Source organism: Puma concolor, chromosome D1, assembly GCF_028749965.1.
Source record: "Puma concolor isolate L17-30 chromosome D1, mPumCon1.1.hap2, whole genome shotgun sequence".
In the NCBI taxonomy this organism is placed as follows: domain Eukaryota; kingdom Metazoa; phylum Chordata; class Mammalia; order Carnivora; family Felidae; genus Puma; species Puma concolor.
The window spans coordinates 97540177-97565872 of NC_141676.1; the positions used below are offsets into that span (position 1 = coordinate 97540177).

At 44.4% G+C, this 25696-nt stretch overlaps 1 long non-coding RNA gene across 1 annotated transcript; it reads left to right on the forward strand.

The window, feature by feature from the left end:
• Positions 1-1582: 1582 nt before the first annotated feature.
• LOC147576909 (uncharacterized) lies at positions 1583-23300 on the forward strand. The gene is made up of 4 exons (XR_015241276.1): positions 1583-2689; positions 2814-3397; positions 20014-20231; positions 21553-23300. It is a non-coding gene; the product is annotated as an uncharacterized LOC147576909 (long non-coding RNA).
• The last annotated feature ends 2396 nt before the right edge of the window (positions 23301-25696 follow it).

The following is a 25696-nucleotide window of genomic DNA, read 5'->3' on the forward strand; positions in this document are numbered from 1 at the left end:
TGACTGATGGGCCTCCTGGTGGCCAGCACTGCCCATTATGGTGGTGGTGGCAGAGCCCACTGCCCCGCCCCGCCCCGCCCCGCCCCGCCTCCTCTCACCCCAACCCACTGCCTGCAACCAGAAGCAACTCCCGGGGCTGAACACTGTTTCCATAGTATTAAGATGAATGGGGGTGAAGTCAACCAGCTGTTTTTAAGAACCTGAGGCCAATTCATGTCGGTGTGGAAGAGTCAGAACTGAAGCCTATGGGGGCACCTGGGTGGCTCAGTCATTAAGCATGAGCATTAAGCATTAAGCATGACTTCGACTCAGGTCATGATCTCGCGGTTCCTGAGTTCCTCGAGTTCCTGAGTCTCGCTGCAGGTGAACATGAGCCCTGCTTCGGGTAAGCCTCTCTCTGTCTCTCTGCCCCTCACTCACTTGCACCCTCTCTCTCTCTCTCTCTCAAAAAAACAAAAACAAAAACAAAAACAAAAACAAAAAACTGAAGCACACATTCACCATGAATGTGTCACGTGTCTTACTTTGTTTCTTGTGCTTCGGTTTTTTGAAGGATAAAGGAGAGAGGACTTGATTTGCTGAGGCGTGGCGGGAAGGGGAGAATCTGCAGTCCTGCATGAGAGAAGAGTGGAAGTCGGGAGGGGAGAAGGGCGGGAGTAGCTGAAAGTCCCGGAGGGTCTAGAGCGAGGGTGATGGAACCACAAGTGCCCTTCCATTCTACTCTCTGCTGGAGCCCAGCAGTCTGAAGGCTGTGGTCTGGCTCCTTTCCCCCCCTTCCCCCTAAGCCCTAGCAGAGTCTGGTACTTGAGCTTAATGTCTAAAGGTGTTGTGGGTAGTATTATGTGGCTATACATCAACCACTTAAGTACTTGGTTGGGTAGCAGGATTGACCAAGGAAGTGTTGAAACCCATTGTAAGGCATGAGGTTTCTCACCCCGAGCCTGAAAGGGATCCTCACCCAAACCCTTGTAGACAGGGTCCTGCTCTCTGCCCTGGCTGTCAGACAGACAAGTACAAGAGCAAAGAAATGAACTTGGGAAAAGACACTCAGATTCAGGTCGCCAATACAGATGACCCTTCGAGCAACGCAGTTTTGAACTATGAGTCCACTTATATGTAGATTTTTTTTTTTTTTTTTTTTTGGTAAATACAGTACTATAAATGTGTATTATCTCTTCCTCATGATTGTCTTTTTTTTTTTTAATTTTTAAAAATGTTTACTTATTTTTGGGAGAGAGACAGAGCGTGAGCAGGGGAGGGGCAGAGAGAGAGGGAGACACAGAATCTGAAGCAGGCTCCACGCTCCGAGCCGTCAGCGCAGAGCCCTACATGGGGCTCGAACCCACGAACTGAGATCATGACCTGAGCCGAAGTCAGACGCTTAAGCGAATGAGCCACCCAGGTGCCCCTGATAATGGCTTTTGTTAGACAGTAAAACAAGTCCCTGACTTGACTGTTCTTTGGGTTCCTAATCCATAAAATGGGGGGAAAAATCCTTTTTATTGTGCAAGTGCTTCTTTTGCAGTATAATTGGACTTTCTCTTAAAGGCCAACTGAATAAAACCCATCTCCTCTTTTTCTGCTGTCCCATTCCGAAAACACAAGGAAGGAAGATTTATCATGAAGCCAGAAGGCGGTGTTGTTCTCCTATGATTCCTACTTAGGGACCATGGTAAGGACAGACAAAATGCCCTGTGTGACTGGATAGGGGTAGAAAACTGTACTAAGGCTCATAGTACAAGTGCCTCCCAATGATCAGGACATCTTACTGGACAGCTTCTACTCGCCATGAAAAGGCTCGAGAAATGCGATTCCTCCACACCCCCTGACTTCGCTTCTCAGATCCTTTTACTAAACCTCACATGTGGCAGGGTCCCTGTATCCTCATCCCAAACTGTCTCCTTATTTGAAAATCAGTCACCAAGGCAACGAGTGGAGACAGTACAGCAGAGTCATAAAGAGCTGCGGAGTCCGGAAGACCTGGTTTTGAATTCCCATCATGCCGCTCACTAGCTGTGGGTCCTCTGCTACATTGCCAAGCCTCGAGAACCTTCATATTCTCGCGGGAATATGGCGATGCTAGCAAGCTACCTTTGGGAGAGGTTATAAGAATGGTGTCACAAATGTCTAGTGCACTTAGTATGCCAAAAGAGTTCCATGTGTGCCACCATCTATTCATTAAAATTACTTCCGAAGTAGGAAAATGGTGGCAGAGAAGATTTTTAGCCATGGTGCCAGACTCCGCTTAAACACCTTCCTCTGTTGTCTGTGATCCAGACTCTTACACTGACGCTCCTTAAACACACGGTTGGTGTCTCCACAGGCTCCCAATGCTGTTTTATCCCGTAATGCTTGCTTCATCTCTGCGAGAACTCCTTGTGTTTCCTTTTCTTTACCTCTTAAAAAATATCATCAAAGGTTGTGATGAATCGCAACAGTCTGGCCTGAGGATTGGGCAATGTATCAATTCCAAATCGAACACGGCCTCAGATGATGGTGGGAGTGAATTGTTCATCTAATCCACTCCCGACATCTAATTCGTCTCAGGAGGAATGTGAGAGCGTTTGTAGTCAACTAACAGCTTTCTCTTGACCGACAACAGAGAGAAATCGCGGTGATCTCACTTTGCCAGATGGGGAAACCAAGGCCCAGGGATACAAAAAGGACCAAACCAAGGTGAACAAACAATGTAGATGCAGATGTCAAAATGCTTCTATTGGGGCTCAGGATTAAATACGAAGTCCCAACCCACTCCCTCTCCTACGCTGATTTCCTATAGGATAAATTGTTTTTGTTTTTGTTTTTTTTTTAAGAGAAACCCACAAGTGAAAGAAAGACACAACCGTACGAGGACACGTGGTTAACCTGGTGCTAACATGCACAAGCTCCACTGGAATGGTGGCATGAGAAGCCTGGTAACATGAGCTAAAGCCAGTTCCGATCTGTGCTTCCTAGCCTGGAAGACAAAGCCCTTTGTGATCCAGCCCCAGCCTGTTTTGCCAACCCTGGCGTTTTCCACTCCCCAACTGGAAACTGAAACCCTTTGTAACCTCCATACTCAACTCCCCAAACTCCCAGTAGCTCGTAGAGAGCTGCCTGACTGTACATCCTTCCCTTCCAGCACTCTGCAGTCCCGTCTTACTTCTTATCCCTCCATCTGGCCTGAGCTTCAGTGCGTCTGGGAATACTCTCCAGCCGTCCTGGAGGATTCCCCTCCTCTGTGTTTCCACGGTACCCTGGAAGCACTCCTGTAATAGTACCTCGTACTGTGTGACCTGCTTCCTTGTCTGCCTTCCTCACCGGACCAAGAGCTCCTTTAGAGTGGGCCCCGTTGCTTTGTATCTTAAGTGCCTGGCACACACTGGGCCTTCAAGAAATGCCTGTAACTCACCAAAATGTAAGAACGTCTTCCTCGATTTCTTTTTCTTTCGCTAATACGTAATAATCCCCCTCTCTATAGAGTAAGGATATGGCCTTAGCAGACTTGTTATATGGACTCCGTATGACTCACCTAAATTGAAAAAGAATGATAGGTTGCTGGCCTCAAAAGTATGGTCAGAGGTCATCGTATACATTCCCATCAACACCAGTGTGAATATGAGTTTTCTGGAAACCTGGAAACATTTCAGTAATGAAAAGCCACAAAAGGCAGCAGTCTGCATTAGAAATAAGGGCACGTTAAGCTTCAAGTGGGCTCAAATGGCATGTTCAGATAAGTTCGGCTTTCAAGAATCAAGAACAAAGCTTCCAACTTGTTACTCCTTCATGTTGGAACATGTAAGTGCATAGAAAGTAATGTAATTCCTATGCCTCTGATTCATTTACCTTTCATTCATCAAAACGCTTAGCTGCAAGAGTGTGCTCGATGCCTGTTTAAGCTTCCTTTTCTTGACAAGAAAGTTTGTTTTTTGGGAGATAACTCACGTCTAAAAATTTGGGTACTTATAGGGAACTTCCAAGCCTATTAAGTCAGAGTCTTGTCAGTTGGCCCTGAAACTTTCTCCCAGTACAGGTTCATAATCTGGGGTGGGGCGGTGGGGGGGATCAGGGGAGTAATAGTTCTGTAGATGAAATAGGTCACTGGCTAATTGAATTTCCCAAGAGATTAGTGATCAACATCAGAACTTCTAAGCTTTTCCCAATTTGCTGTTCACTCTTAATTGGTTTCAGATTTATGGCACGAGGCTAAAATGTGTAAAAACGGTCAAAGGCCTTTGGAAAGAAAAACATTCAACTAAAATCATGATCATCTTGGAAAGTGGTAAGAATGGATCCATTCAAATCATGAATTGTACTTATTACCTATGTGAAAACCCCATAGCCAACTTTTAATGCCTTGAAATCCCTTTGTACAAGAAAGGGCTGAGATCTTTCTTTTTGCTTCTTTGTGCGGTGGAGTTCAAGACCAAGTATACTAAAATCAAATCTTCAGATGAAAGCATCCGTCAGAAGTCGGTGTCAGATCGCTAGCTCCGACGGAAACAAAACAAAATCCCGGGCTATGGGATAACGCTAACACTTCGAAATAAATGTGATGTCCAGAACTGAGGTCTGAATCACAGGGCTAAGTCAGGAGCAACAGAGGTCATCGACTCATGCTGAGGACAGAAAGCGTTGCACTTCATAATTTTGGGCTGAACCACAGGTAAATCGGTAGACTCAGATCAGTTAGAATTACAAGGACTCTAGAAATCTAAGAACCCACCTAATTCTTGTATCACCCCATGCCTGCTTCATGATACTCTGACCTGGGCTTGAATCCCTCTGGACTCACACAAGCCCTTCTCCTCAGCTGGCCCATCACACATATGACTCTCAATGTTACAAGATTTCTCCCCATATTGAATCAATGTCCACCTTGGTATCTCTTCCACCCATGGTTCCTTTTTGAGGTTATACACAGTGAATTGCATCCTTTCACCCACATAGTTCTGTGAGTTTTAGGACCTGGTTGTTGAGGTCTTCTAGATTCTTCTTTTCTCCAGATGAAAGCTTCTCAGATCCTTCCACTTTTCCTTATGTGAGGCACCTTCAAATCTTTTTCACTTACGTGGTTGTTTTCCCTCTGAAAATGCTCCTCTCTGTCACTAGATCCCTTAAGTGCATCAATTAGGATAAATGTATGGGCCTCTTTGTGCTCAGACCTTGAAAAATCCATGACGAAGTGATAGTATCTTTAAAGTGAACAGTAGATACATCTTATTTCATGAGATTTCTCCTTCTGTAGTCAACACAGGTGATACTTCTGTGCCTATCACATCCAAGAAGCATGTTTGTAGGCATTTCTTTACTGGTAAATTCCCTTCTCAATATTTTCAAATCCTTACAGACTGTTGAGTGAAAGATCCTGCCTGAGACCACATTTAAATCCTAACGTCAAGTGCAGGCCATGCATTTCAGAGACAAACAAACCCCACATGAAAATAAGGAAGAAGAAGACTGTATGTCATTCAAAAGCAACATGAAACATCACTGTTTTATGTGAGTGTAAGTGGAAGATGACAGGAAATTCAGGGTAGGAATCGTGAAGGAAAAAAAAAAGCCTTATTGGTTTATTTTTCCAAACAGAAAGCCAGATTGGGTAGAAATAGGGTATACGGGCCCTTGGGTATATACACATACAGAATTAATCAAGAAGAGAATGCACAACTATATCAATGTGCTGTTATTTTTATGGTTATTTATTGAGCTTTATTTGTCTATGCAACAGAGAACAGTCCATAGGTTCCATGGCAAAGGTTTGCATGACATAAACTGTAGCAGAAAACAGATGGGCATCTGATCTTAATAACTGTGTTTAAACAGAGCTGAACGGCTTATTAGTGATACCATCAATGATGATTTATTTGGGAAGCATGGTAAAGGGACTTTCACCCTCATGGAACATTTTCTCTTTCAATGTTTGAGATGGCCCACACAACACTGGAAACATCCGGCTACGGACCAAACCTTTCGGCCCATCCTCTGCATAGCTGGGACATATGCAATGCCAAGCAACTAAATGCTAGGAAAACAAATTGCAACTGACTATATTATTTAGAGACATATGGATGGCCAGATCTGAGCAATTATTCAGTGGTTGGTCAGTATAGACATCTCACTGGGACACATTCCAAATCCAGCTCCGGTAATTCAGTCTGTTAAGACCCTACTTGGTTCTACCCTGCCTACAAGGGTCTAGTTCAAATGCCCTAACAGGGCATCCGAGTCACTTTGTTTTATGATCTCAGCTTATCCTCTCGGCTTCATCTGCTGCTTTTTTTTTTTTTTTTTTTTTTTTTTTTTGCTCAATGGATTCTACAGTCCAACTACACAAAAACTATGCACCAATTTAAAAGCACTTATGCTTAAAGAAAGAAATCATGAAAGTGCTTATGTTTTTTCATGATTTCAACCTGTCTTTGCTCATGTGCCTTCTCCCTGATATGTTTTTCTTCCAGTTCCTCTGTCTGATAAACTCTATACTCCCCTCCATCGTTAGGACCACACTCAAGTATTAACTCCTTTGGCGAAGGAGCCTTTGCTGATTTCCCATACTGAACTAGTTGTTTCCTCCACTAGGAGGGCACCTCACAAGAGGTGCTAACACACTTACCGTTGCCATCATCTGTCCACACATCTCTCTTTCTTGTTGGACCATGAACACAGGGAGAGGCATGTCTTTTTCATCTTTGACTCCCTTGTGCCTGCAGTGGTGGCTGACTTATCATTGGCACTCCACAGATGATACTTGAATGAGTCTATTCCAATTTAAACTCTTTCCTCAATGAGAGAACTTGTGTCTGCATAATTTTGAATCCTCGTTCAACAATTCACTCCGGCTATATAGACGATAGCTCAAGGAATATATTTCAACCCGATATTGATTTGATTACATGAATTTAAATAATAACATGTTCAACCAACTTTAATTCATTGACTGTAAATTTTGCATTTCATTTTTTTATGCAACTGCATGGAAGAAACATTTTGTCATACATGAATTATTATTCACAAAATGCACTTCAGTATGTGTGTGGCTGTGATACATGGCTTGTGAGGAGGCCTGAACTCTCTTTAGGAATTTTTCCATCATCCCTAGAACACACGATACCAAAAAAATACAGTGAATGTTAACTACCTAGTAACCTTCACAGAAGCTATGCTGGTAGCATGAAAAGCTATAAAAGGATTATAGAATGTCCTATTCACCTATTCGATTCTGGGCATTAAAGAAATTTCATCATGTCTTTTTTGCTTTATATTTCATTATTTAGTAAGATGACAATTTCTCATGTTACCGTTTGGAGAGTGTGAGGGCGCGCGTGTGTGCGTGTGTGTGTGTGTGCGTGTGTGCACGCCGTGCTCAGTGACATACATGTTATATATTTATATGTATATTTCATCTTTAGTGAGAATAAGTATGCATAGATGCACACATATACATTTATATACATGTATATACGTGTAAATATACATTTATATTCGGGGCAACAGAAACAACCTCCTTGCCCCATTTTTTTACCCAGGGCCCCCAGAATGCCAACATTTTTCATGTCTTCACCGAAATTGCCAGTATAAGATGGACACTGTGGAATGAAGGGTGATACAGGAATACTTTCACCAGGCTTAAGGGTATAAGATAATGAAACTAGCTCCTGGGATAAGCATATTTATGGGGTTTGTTATGTATCAAATGTAACAAAAGAAGAGGGTCTGAAGAACACCGTGTGTGGTTCTTTTCACACCCTTTGATCACACAATTCCTCTTTAATTCAGATGCAGTAGAGCTTAAGTGGCTTCATTGATGTGTTAAGTGTGGAATGATTTTTGTATAAAATAAAAAAGGCTCCATTATGTGTCCAGAAAAGCCTGTGTGTGCTTGTTTATTGAGACAGGAAGTTGGTTTCCCACACAGAACAACAGTTCTGCAACGCCGAAGCATTGTGTCTGAAGAACAGTAAAAGGAAACTTAATTTTCTACCTGGCAGAAATCGGCTTCTGGAGGAAGGGACAGACAATGCGGTTGGGCTCCCACTGAATGAGAGGACTTGATTGATTTTCAGAAAACGCGCCATGCCACGTAGAGGGAGGTTGCCTCCAATACTTTTGTTAGGAAAACGTACATTTTATAATAGGCGCCTCTTTTTGTGCCATGGTCAAAGTGATGCATTCCAGCGAGCACTTGTGAACCCCTCCTCGAGTCAGGTGGCGGAGGGAAAGGCATTTTCTCTCCTAGATTTGTCTCTGGGCTGATTTTTGTTGTCGTTTGCTCCTTAGGTCGATGACCATTTGCTTTTGCACTTTGGGTTGTGTGTGTGTGTGTGTGTGTGTGTGTGTGTGTGTGTGTGTTTAAGTAACAGGGAGGGCACTTCTGAGACCTTCTCAGGTGAAATTTAAAAAGTTTAAATATTTAGGTTCGGATATGGTTCTTATCTGTTAGGAATGGATCTTTGTCTTGTTGTAAAGCCATGGAATAAACCCTACGCTGTGGTCACAGGATGAAGAGGACCAAGATTAGAATTCGGCTCAGTTTTGTATTCCAAAGCCCAGCTGTTTTTCTCTACCCGGTGCTGCCCCAAGCTGTATGAGGTAGCTAGATTCTAGCCATCCTTCCCATGGCTCCTGTAATCCCATTGTCTACCCTCCTGCTTATTGTCATTGTCGCCTTCCTCTCCAGTCTCATTATGAACCAGTGTAAAGGCTTATGTTTCTCAGCTGGGAATTGTTCTAAGAGAATATATTACATAGTTGTTTCACTGAATGGTTTTCTAATCTGAAACAGACAACAGGGATGTGGGCCCAAATGAGAAGAGTGTATGTAGAGCAGAATGAGCCCAGGGAATTCTTCCATTGGTAACATTTACCTTATTAATATTGCAGAGATAAGTGAATTTCCAGGGTGAAAAGCTCAGAAGAGGATAGTGGTAGCCCTTTCATGTTTAAGATAGCCATCATTAGGCTACATGAACTGTGTTGGGGGGAGCAGAGTAGAAGGGTCATCTGACCGAGGCTTGGCAGGCGGAGTAGAAATGGTCAACCTCCTAGGCACAGTGGAATCTTCCCAGTTGATTCTTTGATTCTTCCTTGTATAATCGTATCTTTTTTTTTTTTTTTTCCTGATTCTTCTCTATTTCTTCCAAACCTGAGACTTCCACTTTTTCCTCCCATCACGCATCGGTGGATTTTCACCCTTAAATGTGATGTCACGATATCCTTTCGAGCATTAAATCTGTTTATAAAAGAAATTCAGAGTCAAGGAATTCTAGGGGTTAAGTATTGGCACAGAGCAAGGAATATTCTTCGAGAAGACACCAGACTAATCGTGACACCTGCTAACTTTTTTCCCTTTGGCGTTCAGAATGAATTCTTCATCTTTGAGTCTTTTATTTGCTTATTCTATTTCATGGCAACTCACAGGAGCTCTGCATTGGTGTTACCCCCAACACTTAATGCCCCTTCTTCATGAACTTCTTATATTCCTATCATGCGTTTCTCATCAAGCCTCAACTCTCAGCCCCGCCTTCTGTTTGTGTAATGCTTAGTATGTGACTGTTGCCATGAACAAAAGGCCCTGACCAAATCATGTGCCATTTATCATGTCAGATATCATTTTTCCTGGAGAGAATTAGTTGCTGCCCTCAAGCTAATTCTCTTACCTCAACACGATACAATTTCTGATAACCAAGGATTAAAAACAAACTTTTTAAAATCTCACTTCACCCATGTTTATATGAAAGAAAGAGAGAAAGAAAGAAAGAAAGAAAGAAAGAAAAAGAAGAGAAGGAAGGAAAGGAAAAGAGAACAAAAGAAAAAAGAAAAGAAAGGAAAAGAGAAAAGAAGAAAAAAGAAAAGAAAAGAGAAAAGAAAAGAAAAGAAAAAAAGGATATTGGACCTTTATCACAAAAGTCAATAATGTAGTGGAAAAATGGTAAAGTCAGGGAATCTGTGAGCTGGATTCTGCTCCTGATAGTGTAACTGACTTCATGCAACTCAGGACTAGTTGCTTACTCTCTCCTGACCTTTAATTTCTCCATCAGAAAAAATTGTTTCTTCCTTCCTTCCTTCCTTCCTCCCTTCCTTCCTTCCTTTCTCTCTTCTTTCCTTTTCCTTTCTTTCCTTACCTCATATTTACTGAATATCTCCATTCTCAAGGAGAAAACATAAAAACTACATGAAGCCTTGAAATGGCAGCACAAGGCCCTTGTGATTAAATGACCAAGTAAAAAGGAAGAGACTCCGTGCGCTTTTGTAAAGCCCTAGATAAAACCAGGGTATGATCGTCAGGAGAGGGTGGCACTCCTACGAAGACTGGACGACGTAGAGGTTAAGAACGGGGCTTTGGAACTGGGAAAACATGAGTTTGCCTCCTACTAGCTGCACGGCCATGGGCACGTTAAAGCTTTCAAGTGGCAGTCTCCTCGTCTGTAAAATACCACGCGTTAATCAAAGCACACAACTCAAAGAGCTGTTGTGAAATGCTCAGCACAAAGGCCTGGCAGCTAAGACGTGCCAAACAATGTTGGCTGGTACAATTCTTAGGGAAACACCATTGTTATTTTTGTTGTTTAAATAATCCCCCAAGAAGTGAAGTTCCCTGGGGCCCTGGAGGAGGCAGGATTTCTCCTGGGGGTGTCTGTTCCTCTGAAGGAAGGAGTTCACGAGAGGGCCAGGAGTGTGAGGCTTATGTCTTCTGGCTTGCCCGCCATCCACCTCTTTCTATCCCTCCTGAGCATCCTTCTCTCAGTCCTTTCTGGAACTTGTCTTGCCTTGTTCTCTCTCAGCATATGGCCCCTGGGCCGGAGCTTTCTCTGGGGAAAATGAGCTTAAAAGTCTCACCTGTCTTCCCATACCTATCAGAAATCCTATTCATTTTCCACGGCTTGGTTCAAATATGATCTCCTCCATGAAGCCTTCCTGGGCTGCTCTAAGATGTCATTCTAGCTTCCTTCTCTGTTCTCCCACTGCCCACTACACTCTTAGCAACCAACAGTGTATGATTGTGTTTGAGATCGTGGGTGCGTATCTCTCGTGAATATCTTCCTGTGCCACCTTCTCTTGTATTAGACTGTGAGCTGTTTGAAGGCAGGAGTTATTATCGGATTCACCTTCGCACTCTGTATCTTAATTACTCGTGCTTAGTACAGCACGTAACTAAGCAAATGAAATTGAATTGTTTATACTGAATTGAATTCAGTCTTGCAAAGCAAGGAGCAATGGGTCCGCTTTCCTAAGAGTTTTAAGGATTTTAAGGGTTTTTTTTTTTTCAGATTGACTTGGGGGCACACAGCCAAAGAAAGAGCCCAAGGGCCCTGAATTCCAGCTGCTGACTAGGTGGCCGTAGGTCCCTTGAAGCTGGAATTAGAGATAACCCATGTGTAATATTTGGCCTAGTGCCTTGATGACATGGGCTCTGGAGATCACAAGGCCACGAGAATGTTCCATTTAGCTTATTTTTGCTGCGGGCTTATCAGAGCACAGTCCACATGTCCAGGACATTCAGATGGTTAGGGCTAGAATGATTAAAGGGTGTGGAGCCTACATTTGGCTACATGTTTTACAAAAATTCCTTAGCTAAAAAACAACAACAACAACAAAAAAACACACGACTTTCTTTTTTAAAATTTGTATTCGTTGCTCTAAAAAAAAATCTTTTCAGTTTACGATGGAGTTTCTTTTTGCTTCTCTGTCTTGGGGGCCTTATCTGATTTTAATCAGCACTGGCCTAATATGATTTGAAACAGCTGAGGCTGAAATGCCCTGAAAAAAAGAGATATCTTAAGTTGGAAATGTTGGAACTACCTACGAACTCCCCCTGTCCAAGGCTGTATGTGCTATCAAGTGTAAATATTGGGGATTACGAATTTACCCTTAAAACATTTCAGTGCCCTGCAGAGTTTTCTCAGCAATTTTAAAGTCCTGTTCACCACGATACGGCCAGTTCTTGATTATCCACAAAAAAAGGAAATGAATAGTGGCACAGATAATCCGAAACAGAAAAACAATCAAAATGTTTCTTATATTTTACTTTGGAATGCTTTGTATGGCTTTTGGGGATTCGGATTTTCCTTCCCAGTGATGTTCTGCTCAGGAAAAAGTTGAAATGAGTTTGCATTCCCTAAGCCCACACTAAATAGCTGAGGCGGTGGGGGTTGGGGGGGGGCGTGGGGTGGGGGTGGGGGGATGTGGTCCAGCCACATGCTGGGTGGCAGAGAGAAGACAGCTTGAAATCTGAGGGGCAAGAATTTCACTGATTGGGGCGCCTGGGTGGCGCAGTCGGTTAAGCGTCCGACTTCAGCCAGGTCACGATCTCGCGGTCCGTGGGTTCGAGCCCCGCGTCGGGCTCTGGGCTGATGGCTCAGAGCCTGGAGCCTGTTTCCGATTCTGTGTCTCCCTCTCTCTCTGCCCCTCCCCCGTTCATGCTCTGTCTCTCTCTCTGTCCCAAAAATAAATAAACGTTGAAAAAAAAAAATTAAAAAAAAAAAAAAAAAAGAATTTCACTGATAATCTAGAAGTGGAAAATGGCCATATGAATGATTAAGTGCTGGCTGGAATATAATTCAGTCTTGTAAATTAGCGTGGGCCATTTTCCAGCCCTCATTTATTTATTTATTTATTTTTTTAATTTATTTTTGGGACAGAGAGAGACAGAGCATGAACGGGGGAGGGGCAGAGAGAGAGGGAGACACAGAATCGGAAACAGGCTCCAGGCTCTGAGCCATCAGCCCAGAGCCCGACGCGGGGCTCGAACTCACGGACCGCAAGATCGTGACCTGGCTGAAGTCGGACGCTTAACCGACTGCGCCACCCAGGCGCCCCATCCAGCCCTCATTTAAAAAAAAAAAAAAAACCTCAGGTTATCCTCTACGGAGAAGTTACACTGATAGCATCTGACTCTTTGTTTCTTTTTTTGACAAGTTACACTGATAGTAAAAACAAACGACCTCAACATTCTTCATTGCTCACAGTTCATTGGCGCTAGCATTGTGTGAAGGAGCCAGGACCATATTGCTGAGGCTGCAGGGAGTAGCTTCATCCTACAACTTTCTTCAGTTGAACACGTAGGTTTATAAAATGCCGGGCTATGTGCTAGGTATTGTGTCATCGGCAAAGCAAGTTACCATTTTTGGCCCTGTTCTACAGAGGAGAAAAGTAAGGCTCAGACGAGTTCATTACTAATTTAAGGTCACAAGCCTAGTCCCTGGGAGAGGCTAAATTTCAGCCCAGGACTATCTCCCCTAATTTGGGATAGGATGGGGGAAAAAAAAAAAAAACCCAGAAAGGACTTTTTTTTTTTTTTTTTTAACGTTTATTCATTCTTGAGAGACAGAGAGACAGAGCATGAGCGGGGGAGGGGCAGAGAGAGAGGGAGACACAGAATCTGAAGCAGGCTCCGGGCTCCAGCACAGAGCCTGACGCGGGTCTCGAACTCATGGACTGTGAGATCATGACCTGAGCCGAAGTCGGACGCCCAACCGACGGAGCCACCCAGGAGCCCCAAAAACCAGAAAGGATTTTTAAAAGAAGGTTTAGGGGCGCCTGGGTGGCGCAGTCGGTTAAGCGTCCGGCTTCAGCCAAGTCACGATCTCGCAGACCGTGAGTTCGAGCCCCGCGTCAGGCTCTGGGCTGATGGCTCAGAGCCTGGAGCCTGTTTCCGATTCTGTGTTTCCCTCTCTCTCTGCCCCTCCCCTGTTCATGCTCTGTCTCTCTCTGTCCCAAAAATAAATAAAAACGTTGGAAAAAAAAAAATTTAAAAAAAAAAATAAATAAATAAAAGAAGGTTTAGTGATGGGGTGCCTGGGTGGCTGCGTCCGTGAAGCATCTGACTTTGCCTCAGGTCATTTCTGGAGGTTCGTGGGTTCAAGCCCCGTGTTGGGCTTTATGCTAACAGCTCAGAGCCAGCAGCCTGTTTCAGGCTCCCTCTCTCTCTCTGCCCTGCCCCTGCTCACGCTCTGTCTCTCTCTGTCTCTCAAAAATAAATAAATGTTAAAAAAAATTTTTTTTTTTTTAAAGACAGTTTAGTGAATGAATGAACGTAAATTAGCGGGTAATTACAACACAATATGCGTGATGTTACTGAAGGGCCAAGTTCATGGTACCATTGAGATGGGCTATCATGATCAGAGAGCTCTTAGTCAGATTTTATTAAGAGCTCTGAAATGGACCGGATGGGATTCTCGGTCATACAAGCAGGTTAGAAAACATCACACACGGTCAGAGAACCATGAACTGATCTGAAAAAAGAAAGGAATAGAAAGAAGAAGTGTCTCGATAGCATAATAGTCTTGCCATAAAAATCAGTGGGGAGAGAAAAAAAAAAAAAAAAAAAGGAAAGAGGAAAGCCTGTTTTTGAAACCCCTCGTGTTTTCTCAGGTTTTAGAAAATGTAAATGCTCTCTGCACTCTAGTGCAGGATAATACCTCTTTCAGCAGTTCTAGTACTAGGAGGAGACTAGGAAAATAAGTAAGGATACAGAGTCGGTTAGATCAGCATCACCCAACTGGCCAAGTCCATCCCCAGACTCCCGAGTCCTCTCCTAGAGCTCTTTCTCCAGCCAGGCCGGTCTGTGGGAGCACGTAAGCAGGAAGCCTCCAGGAAGCCTCAGAGGGGCTTCTGGGGAGCAAGAAAGTAGAGACTCGCAGAGTATAAGTCAAGGCTTCCAGGTTTTCAATTAGTTGTGGAAATTTCCACAGTCATCTCAGCTGAATCATATTCTTTTTCCCAGACAGACCGTTTGGTCTGCCCCTGATCCCTTCTTTGACCTCTCTGCATCATTTACTCTGTCAAACTTGATTTTATCCCCAGCATAAAAATGCCAGGAGCCTTAGAGTGGTTTACCTCTACATATCATTATCATCTCCTGAGTCTCTGTGTCTTTAGTCTCCGGGGCTTTAGAGGTCTGTGGGCCGCATTCCTTGGCCTAGGAACAATTTCACATCACGGCGGACATGACCTCTATGAATCTGGCCTGAAGAGCTCTGGGTTCTCACCATGAGCCCTACCCCTTCCTGTGGAGGATGTTGCAGTTTCCCATCGCTTTCAGGACCAGTCAAGGTGCTTCGGCTGCCACAAGTGTTGACTGCTAACCTCCCAGAGCTGAGCCTTCCCCGGAACGTGCTCTCTGTCAAAGGAAACTTCCTTGCCCAAGGCCCTGGCCCTTCCCCAGAGGTGGCTCATATTTAATAATCGCCCGGATCCTTTACCACAATCCCAGACAACTGTGAAGGGCCATCAGAGCTCTAGAACTCCCCAGGAGATCAGGTAGGCTCTGTCTTGTGAATGTTCAGCCTTTCCCTGTGCCCAGTCCTGTTCCCCTCATCCTCTGAGGAGTATTATTCCTGAAAGTGCCCCTAAAGAACTCCCTGTGTGCGGATCTCAACTTTACAGTTAGTTTCCCAGCGAAACTGACGTATGACATTCCCATCACCCTGTACTTATCGTGATTTCTGTGTTGTTGCTGTCGTCATGTGCCCTATAAGGAAAGAAAAACTTGCAAACTTTGAAGGTGTTAGAGATCCTGGCTTCGGTAGATTATGTATTAACAGTATTCATGGAGTCAGGCCCTTAGCCCAGTCCAGCCACCTTCTTACTTCTTGACCTCAAGTGAGAGATTTATCATTCCTATAAACATACTGGCTTCCTCTGGTTCAAAATAGGTAGTTGCTGGGGTGCCTGGGTGGCTGAGTCAGTTGAGCATCTGACTCTTGGTTTTGGCTTGGGTCGTGATCTCGTGGTTCGTGGGTTTGAGCCCTGTATCAGGCTCTGCATTGACAGTGTGGAGCCTGCTTGGGATTCTCTCTCTTTCCCTTTCTCTCTGCTCCTCCCTCTCCGCCCCATTCTCTCTCTCTCTCTAAAAATGCATAAATAAACTTTAAAAAACTATAAAAATATATAATTTCCTGGATGATGGGGTGATGGGGACGAAGAGTGAGCAGATGGCTAAGGAATCACTAAAAGACCGTTAAGTGCTGAGAACACTTAAACCCTGTAGTGAAAGCTCTGAAATCTAGAACCCCAGAAGACGGAGACTCTACAGAGCCCATTTCCTCGGAGGTAGTTTTGAAAATACCCTTTGCTTCATTTCCTGTGGATTATGCAACCACAAAACTCCTCTGGAGACTCAGCCACACCCCAGATCTGAGCCTAAATCACTGAGTTTGACATGGATTCACAGGAATTTGGCAAGGAGCTCACCCAATTTCTCTATCAAATGGGATCCAAATGTTGCCTAGGTTGGCTGAGAGTTCAGACAGAAGAAAAGGCGCGGGCCGACCAACTGCTAAACGGTGACATTTGAAACTCAAATGAGTTTGGCTCAGCTCGAAGATAGGGAGGGAAGTTTTGAGCCGTAGTGTGTGGAACAAGCCCTGGCCCAACTCAAAACAGTTTCCACTTTTTCTGGTTGTGGTTTCAGATCCGCGTCTGACCCCACCGGCGTACCCAGGTCACCGTGCTTGTTCCACACGCCAAGGCCAGTTCCAGGGAGCTTGGGGCTCCTGTGGGGTCCACTTAGGGAAGCAGGCTCTCGTCACCTGCTTTAATTCCCTCTGGACCAGAGCAAGCCCTGACAAAGAGTGGAGAGAGGACCAGGGGAATCCCTGGTTCAGCTTCTGTGAAGCGTCCCACAAGCTCTGTGTGTTGCTGCCCTGAGTTCTTTCTCTTTCTGGGTCCTCAGAACGTGCTGGCCTCCTGCTTCCTGGAATAGCATCAACGGCCAGCACCGGTTTGGATAAAGTTGCGAGTTAGAGAAAGTTCGATTTTGCTGCTCACATCAGACTTTCTATCACAAATTCTCCTTAAATCCTTCTTTTCCTTACTCTCTCCCCCCCTACCCCACCCAAATCCTCCACCAGTATCTCCACTGTCTTCGGGCCTCAGTTACGGATGCTCCAGAATCCCCCATTGCCCCAGGATCCAACCAGCGAGCTAGCTTGTCCCAAGCAGTGTCACGAGCTCTGGGCCCTTCTGCCTCCCCTCTCACTTATGTGTCTCACCCTGATCCCTGTCCCCACCCCTCCCTGTCCCACCACCATTAAGATACCTCTTTCCTAGATCCTGTGTCCTAAGGCCCTAGCTGCTTAGACGAACCAATTGGCTATAAAACATATATTTATGGGAAAACCCACTAAAACTGTGTCAACGTATGCTTGAGCCACGACTTGGGCATCCACATGCCAACTAACCTCAGGGAAGACAATTAGACTCTTTGGGCCTCAGTTTCTTTACCTCTGAAATAGAGATTCGAAATACTTATTTTTTTAAGTCTATTTATTAATTTTGAGAGAGAGAAAGGGAGAGCACAAGCAGGGCAGGGCCAGAGAGAGAGAGAATCTCTGCGCCCCAAGATTAGAAATATTTAATTCACAGGGTCTCAGATTAAAGTTAACTTCCATCAAAAAAAACATCTCTTGGGGGACCTGGGTGGCTTAGTCGGGTAGGCATCCAACTCTTGATTTGGGCTCAGGTCATGATCCCAGGGTCTTGGGATCAAGCCCCAAGTTGGGCTCTGTACTGAGTGTGGAATCTTGTTGGGATTCTGTCTCTTTCTCTCTCTCTCCCTCTGCCTCTCTCCCCATCTCACACTCTATTCTCTCTCAAAAAAAAAAAAAAAAAAAAAAGATGGGTGCCTGGGTGGCTCAGTCGGCTAAACGTCTGACTCTTGACTTCAGCTTAGGTCATGATCTCAGTTTGTGGGATTGAGCCCTGCATCAGGCTTTGTGCTGACAGCGTGGAGTTTGCTTGGAATTCTCTCTCCGTCTCCCTCTCTGTCCCACTCCTGGACCATAAATAAGCAAACAAACAAACTTATAAAATAAAATAAATGAAATAAAATGAAATAAAATAAAATAAAATAAAATAAAATAAAATAAAATAAATAAAAAACATTTCTTGCTCTTCCAAAATAAGATTAAGTGTCCCTCCCCTGTGCCACTGTGTCACCCTGGGATTCTCTATCACGAAGCGTAGAACTTTGCATACAAGTTCCCTGTTCCTTTTCTGATGCTCACTAGCCCAAGGCTCCTGAGGGCAAGGACTATCGTTGATCATGCCTGAAGCCCAGTGGCTAACACAATGTCTAGGATGTAGCTGGTACTCAAAATATGTGCATTGAATGAATGGGCCATTGAGAGCATTTATAAATAGTAGAGATTGTTTCTCCCAGAGAGCATATTTATATTGGAACAGTGTATTTTTTAGACCACGTTTTTCCTGGAGGAGAGACTTTAATGGAATTGTCAGGTGCAGGAAGATGTTTTGAAACAGGTGGAGTTCATGGTGTCCCTCAAATAACTCCATGTAGGTGGCCTCTTGCTCTCCCCAGACGTCCAGCTGGCCCTGGGCCCGTGCACCTGAAGGGGAATGTCAGAGGCTTTTACCATTTCCTGCTTTATTCAAGTGACACCAGTTTGGCTCGATTCTTCCCTCCAAACTGGGATCAAATGTTCCCCAAATGTGGAGAGAAGGGGAGACGCGTCTCGCTCTCTCCCTTGACTTCCTCCCCTCACCTAAATCCTCTCCCATCACATTTTTCATGAAGCTTAAACTAGGTTCCCAGGGAAAAGCGCTGTCCCGGTCAGGCCAGCAGCCTACACAGCTGTGGGCTCTGACACAGCTCTAAGCAACTCCACATGGGACAGAAATGTCCTAATGGGGTGTTTGAACCATGATATAATAGGGAGAAGAGGAGCAGGACACAGGGCCTAAGTGATGCGGGAGCTTCCCACGGTCACAGAGCAGAGTGCTGGTGGGCAGAAAGTCCGCCCCTGCTAACGAACCTGGTAAAGGGACAGGAAGAAAATGCATCATTTCTATGGGGCCTTTTGGGAGACTATCTTCTATGTGTCTCACATTTTTACATCTGGCGAGCAGGAGCACTGACTGCCCTTGTGCTGGACTGTCTTTTCAAGGATGTTTCCAGAGTGAACAGGCTTGGAAAAAACAGATACTCTAGAGCACAGGGCAGGTAAGCTCACTGCCCCTTATACAAAATTTGGGTTCTCTGAGCTCAGGGCTCCTCTCCCATAATGCACCTCGGAGTGCGATCAGCTGTCATCTGGCTCTCTTCCCACTGCCCCCGTGGAATTAGGTGCCATTATGCTGATGTTCCTGGAGCTTGCTGGGCTAGGAGTAAGCAAGGGCTTTGTTTCCAATACAGGAGTGTTGTGTATTCATCCATGAAACTGTCAGGTCAACTTGTTAGCTTAACAGTAGCATAAAGTTTCAGACCTTTCACAGTTCTTGACAATGCTCTGTCCTCTTTACCTAAAGGCAGCTGATGAAAGAATTCGGCCCTCGGTGGGGGTTTGTGAGCCCTGTCTCCTATGGGAAAAGAGGAGAGAGGAAAAGAGCACCTATGTATCGAATGTCCTCTGTTTGCCACACTGGATGAGGCTGAGCTGAGCCTTTCATACAGTAACTCACTCAATCTGCACGATAACCCTCGGAATCGACCTTATCCTACCCAGTTGACAGATGAGGAACCCTAGGCTCGGTGAAATGAAGTGACTCTCCAAGGTCGCACTCAGGTGAAGTGTAGGCACGGGGTTTACATCTAGGTCAGTAAGCTGGGAGAACCTCTGACTCTTCTGTTACACCATTCTGGAAAGTCTGCCCTCTCTGCGTGTTGAACAGGTGACCAACCCAAGATAACACGACAGACGCCAGCAAGTCTAAGATCGTTTCCCTTACTACTCTGTTACCTGCCTCATGATTTTGCCTCGTTCTATCCCTGAACATGCTCCCAGCAGGGCACTTCCGATGGTTTTCGTCTAACCTAGACTGTTGCCTTCTCTCTTCTAGAACCCCAGCCTCTAGCCAGTGTCACTTCTATGGCTTAACCTCGATTTCTCGAACCTCTGGCTACTGCCCTGGGTTTTTTTTTTGTTTGGTTGCTTGGTTGGTTGGTTGGTTTTTTTTGGTTCTGGTTTTTTCCTACTCAGAAGGAAGGATGTGAAGCAATTTCTCTGATATCACCGCGGAACCAATAACACTCTCCAGACTTCACAGCTCTAAGGAATCTTGTTTGGTTTTCAGATGCGACTGGAGTGATTTGCACCCGGATGCTTAGACCCGCCATCTGCTCAGAGACTACTCAGAAAGATCCACCCATGCACTCTCCGGCTGCATACCAGCCTGCCCTGCCTGCAGCTGTTACTTCCCAGGACTCTGTACCTATGCCACAGTGTTTGAAGCCGTGCTTCAAGCAATCATGAAAGCACTTGCCTGGACCTGCTACACAGCCTAAGCATAGCGTAAGTTGCCCTTGTCTTACAGGGAACGGGTCAAGAAATGGGCCTCTCTTTTGCATACTACCTGTTTGTTTCTCAGTGGAAAGCATCAGGCAGATGGGCTATGCAAGGGAAGACAGGGGGACAGAAAATGAGCCGTCCTTTCCATCAAGACTTTTCCACGAAGAGGGTTTGCTGGGGTCTTAGGCTCTTGAACAGCACCGCCAACTTCTTTCTCTGAGGCGCGAGTCCACTAGATGATCCAATTTCTCGTGGGAGCTTTCGTGGGGGTTTCTATGGCGCACATAAATGGAAATTTTGCAAATAACCTGAATGTTCGACCCATGATATACATGTTTCTTTATGGGATAGACTTAGTTTAGCAATGAACTCATACAGCTGACGTGCCTGTAATTCCCTGGGGAGGGAGGGAAACTGCCACCCACCCTCCAGTCCTCCAACAATTACCCAAATACGACACGAACGGGCCGATGAGCAGTGAGTATTTTCTAATACTTATTAGCAATAAGCGTTGCCTAGACTCAGCGTAAGCAAATTTTGAAGTAGACGGGAAGGGATGATGAACACAGACCGTGCTTTATGGAGCTCAGAACCAAGCTGAAGAGAGGAACAGGAATAACCTGTTGAGAAAGGAATAACCTATACCAGCCAGTGAGTGAGAAGACACATATGAGCAGATACACAGATGTTGCAGATGGTAACCGGTGTCGGGGGATGGGTTAAATAGGCAGTGGGGATTAAGGAGGGCACTTGTTGTGATGCGCACCGGGTGATGTATGCAAGCGTTGAATCGCTCCATTGTATACCTGAGACTAATATTACCCTGTATCTTAACTAACCACAATTCAAATAAAAACTTTAAAAAAAAAAGCACCATTTCATCCTTTTCCTTCTCTACTCAAAAAGTCTCCAGGATGCTAATTTCCAACTGAAATAAGTCAAAACTTGAGGATTGACATAAGAGGAGGCTCCAGGTTTGAGATAATCTGGGGGTCAGTCCTAGGATGGTAATGGTGGAAAAGGACAAGAAAGAAAGGAAAGGGGAAATGAGACTTGATGTTGGGAATATAAGGGATAAGAGGAGGCAACATCACTAAGAATCTTGGGCTTAATCCTTGAAGACTGGAAGATGGGCAAGGGACAAAAATAGAGAAGAGCAAAGAAGTAAGGACATTCAGGGCTTTGGTCATATCATCCGCCACTGGACACACACTCCGTAGGACACAGGAGACGTTAGTATGTGTCTGTTGAACAGACAAATGAAAGAATGAATGAACCGGCCTCTTAATCTCATTATGCCCATCATTTTATTTTATCTCGACAGCGACTCTACTTGGCGATCCTATAATTACCCTGATGTTACTCGTGTCTAAACCAAGGCCCAGAAAGGTAGTTTCATCCTTCCAAGATCCCACAGCCAATGAGTGGAAAGTGAAGCCAGGCGAGTCTGATGTCATCGTCCATCTGCCACCTTGCCCTCCGGAAACATCAAAGAGTCCAACACATCTGAGCTGAGAAGATAGGTCACCACTAGAGAAATCGCTGTGGGACTCATTTGCAAAAGGTGCCTGTTCATAACTGAAGCTGGAGACACGAACGACACAGCAGAGGGATGTAGAGGTCCTTGGCGGGAGCAAGGAGGGATGCCCCCATCTTGGAGAGAAGTAGAGCAAGAGGAACTCTTGAGAACCACAGAGAAACTAAGAGGAGAGCTAACAGGAGGATCATGGGACTGAGACAGAAAGCTTTGTCAGCGATGGCCAAAGGACATCAAAGGCTGCAGAAGTGTCTTGGAAGGGAGGAACGGGGCAGCAGGATAGGAGTAAAGGAAAGGTGTTGAGTGCAGCAGATTGCTTGGCTTTGGACATTCTTCTCCTTGAACCTCAAGCAAGCTGCCCGAACCATGGGAAACGTGTTTCTTTTTTGGGTGCTCATAATACACATTTGGCAGGAGAGAGTGAGATAACGGAATGAAGGGACTTATTGCCAGACTTACCATGTAACAAATAACAACTAACATTTATTTTTTATTTTTTTATTCTTTTTTAGAGAGAGAGAGAGAGAGAGAGAGAGAGAGAGAGAGAGAGCACCAGCACGGGAGAGAGCAGAGGGAGAGAGAAAGAGAGAGGATCCTAAGCAGGCTCTATGCTCAGTGCCAAGCCTGATGTGCTACTTGATCCCAAGACCCTGGCATCATGACCTAAGCTGAAATCAAGAGTCGGATGCTCAACCGACTGAGCCACCCAGACGCCCCAACCGCTACCATTTATGAGGCACCAAGTATTTGTCTAAACATTCAACGTGCGTTGATTCATTTAATCCATGCCAACGACCTTGTTAGCTAGGTTCTGTCTTAGCTTCAGTTTGCAGATGACGAGACACAGCCTCAGAGAGTTCAGGTAAATTCCTCAAGGTCACACAGCCTGGGCGTGGCAATCGTTGGGATTTAAACCCAACTGCTCTGTTCCCAGAGCCACCATGCTATGCAAAATTTTGTTGAACAAATTATGCATAAATATTAGTTTCTTTCCAAGAACAAGTAAGCTATATTATTTTTTTTTAAACAGGAGAGAATCAAATTTGATAGGTGTACCTGTGGGGAATCCACATAGATGTGAAATTCCTCCTGTATTAATCTTTTTTAAAGCTGGTAGATTAAAAGTACTTAAACCAGTGGACCATAAACTAAATATGGTGTGTGACCTGCAAGTTAAGGATGGCTTTTATGTTGTTAAATGGTTGAAAAAATATATTTTTACGAATTTTTGTAAAATGTTTATTTATTTTGAGAGAGAGAAAGAGAGACGGAGTGCAAGCAGGGGAGGGGCAGAAAGAGACGGAGACACAGAATCTGAGGCAGGCTCCAGGCTCTGAGCTGTCAGCACAGAGACCGACAGGGGGCTTGAACTCATGAACCACTAGATCATGACCTGAGCCAAAGCGGGAGGCTTAACAGACTGAGCCACCCAGGTGCCCTTGAGAAAAGATTTTTTTAATAATATTTCGAAACACTTTAAAGTTATACAAAATTCAAGTGTAATTTCCTCAAATAAAGTTTTCTTGGAAACCAAACATGTCCATTTACATATTTTACCATAAGAGCAAAATTAAATAGTTGTGAGAGAAACGGCACGACCCACAGAACCTAAAATGCTTACCATTTGGCGCTTTCAGGAAAAGTTTGCCAACCCCTTGATATGACCAAAAACCCTTTGGCGAATGGAAGAAAGGTGGATGTGAGGACGTGAATTTCTCAGGAATGTTGTTGCCCTTCACCCCTCCCGAGGCCCCCCCTCCCATTCTCGAGGGGCTGCGGGTGCACCTGCACTTCATTAGGGGATGGTGTTAGGTGGAAAGAAATTTCTGACATAGCAGTTGGGTGAATTTCTTGCGTGGAGAAAGAAGGCGGAAGGAGGCTTGCTGGTTGGGCGAAGGTGAGGGTCTCTTCTCAGTCCTGAATTACAGCCACATGAGTTTCTCTCTCATCTGTAGAACTATAACTTTGAATGAGCGTAGGAAGTGTAGGAGCTCAGCAGTCCCGGGAGGAGACGCTATGGCCCAATCACATCCTGGGTTGGGTGTCTTCTCCCTGGCCGGTCTGTGATCAGCAAAGCGGTCTGCTCAGACCCCTTCCTAGCACCTACCCGGTCTTCACTGGGAAACTGCAACGCCCCTGGGGCTTTTGCACAGGGCAAAAAGGGCACAGGGAGCCTGTTTGTCTGGGTTCTTTGCTGTCCTTCGTCAGCGGCCCTCCAGGGTGGTGATCGAGGGTTGATTCCTTCCTTTCCGTCTTGCAAGTGATCAATAGGGTAGTAACAGAGAAACGTCTGCATGTTTTTTTTTTTTTTTAATTTTCTAAAATTGTGGTAAAATACGTACAATATAAAGTTTACTATTTTAACCATTTTTAAGTGTACATTTCTGTGACGTTAAGTACATCCACATTGTTGTACATCCGTCTCCAGAACTTTTTATCTTCCCAGCTGATGATACTCAGCATCCACTGGACAATAACTCCCATGATCCCCTCCCCCTAGGGCCTGACACCCACCTGTTTCTGCCTCTATGATTTGATTTCTCTAGATATTTCATGTCAATGTCACCGTGCAATATTCGTCCTATTGTGTCTGGCTCGCTTCACTTAGAATGTCTTCAACATCATCCATGTTGCGGCATGGGTCAGAATTTCCTTCCTTTCTAAGGCTGAATAATATTTGATTGTATTTTATTTTGTTTATTCATCTGTTAATGGAAACCTGAGTTGTTTCCACCATTATTTTGTGAATAATGCTGCCATGAACATGAGTGTGCAAATAACTGTTCAAGTCCCTTCTTTCACTTCTTTGGGATATATATATATACGCATAAGTATGTGTGTGTGTGTATATATATATATATATATATATCCATCCATACATACACACACACACATAAAAAAAAGTGGAATTGCTGGGTCATTTGGTAACTCTATTTTTAAGTTTTGGAGGAACAGCCATACTGTGTCTCATAGTGGCTGTACCATTTTGCCTTCCCATCTTCACTGCATAATGGTTCCAGTTTCCCCATATCCTTGGTAATACTTATCCTGTCCTTCTTTGTAATAGTAGCCATCCTAATGGGTATTCAGTGGTATCTCATTGTACTTTTCACATTTCTCTAATGGTTCGTGATGAGGCATCTTTTCATTGGCCGATTGTCTGTCTTTTTTGGAGAAATGTCTGTTCAAGTCCTTTGTGCATTTTTTTAAACCAGATTGATTTTGCTGAGTTGTAGTTCCTTATATATTTTAGATATTACTCCCTTATCAGATATATAATTTGCCAATATTTTTTTCCTACCCCGTGTGTTGCTTCTTCACTCTGTTGATAGTGCCCATTGATGCACAAAAATTTTAATTTTGATGTAGTCCGACTTAGCTGTTTTGTTGTTGCCTGTGCTTTTGGTGTCATAGCCAAGAAATCATTGCCAGACCAATGCTATTGGGGCTTTTCTCCTATGTTTCCTTCTAAGAGTTTTACAGTTTTAACTCTTAACGTTTAGGTCCTTGTTCCATTTGGGGTTAATTTTTATATATAGTGCATGGTAAGGGTCCAATTTCATTCTTTTGCATGTGGACATCCAGTTTTCCCAACATCCTTTGTTGAAAAAACTATCTTTTCCCACACATTGAGTGGTCTTGGCACCCTCATCAAAAATCTTTGATCATATATGTGAAGGTCTATTTGTGAGTCAGCTGGAGTTTTGATATTAGCAGGCATGCTGCTCAAGTCTAGACCTAAGTTGTGTAAATGCTCCATAGATGATCTAATTAAAGAGTCAATGCATTCATGCTATCAGACCATTGGTGACAGCTTATCTTGTGCTACAGTTTCCGATGCATAATCTGTATCACCATAGGCTTGCAAGCTCCTAGAAAGCAGGAACTCTCTTATAATTCACATATAAACTTACTCTATGTGTTTTGTGCA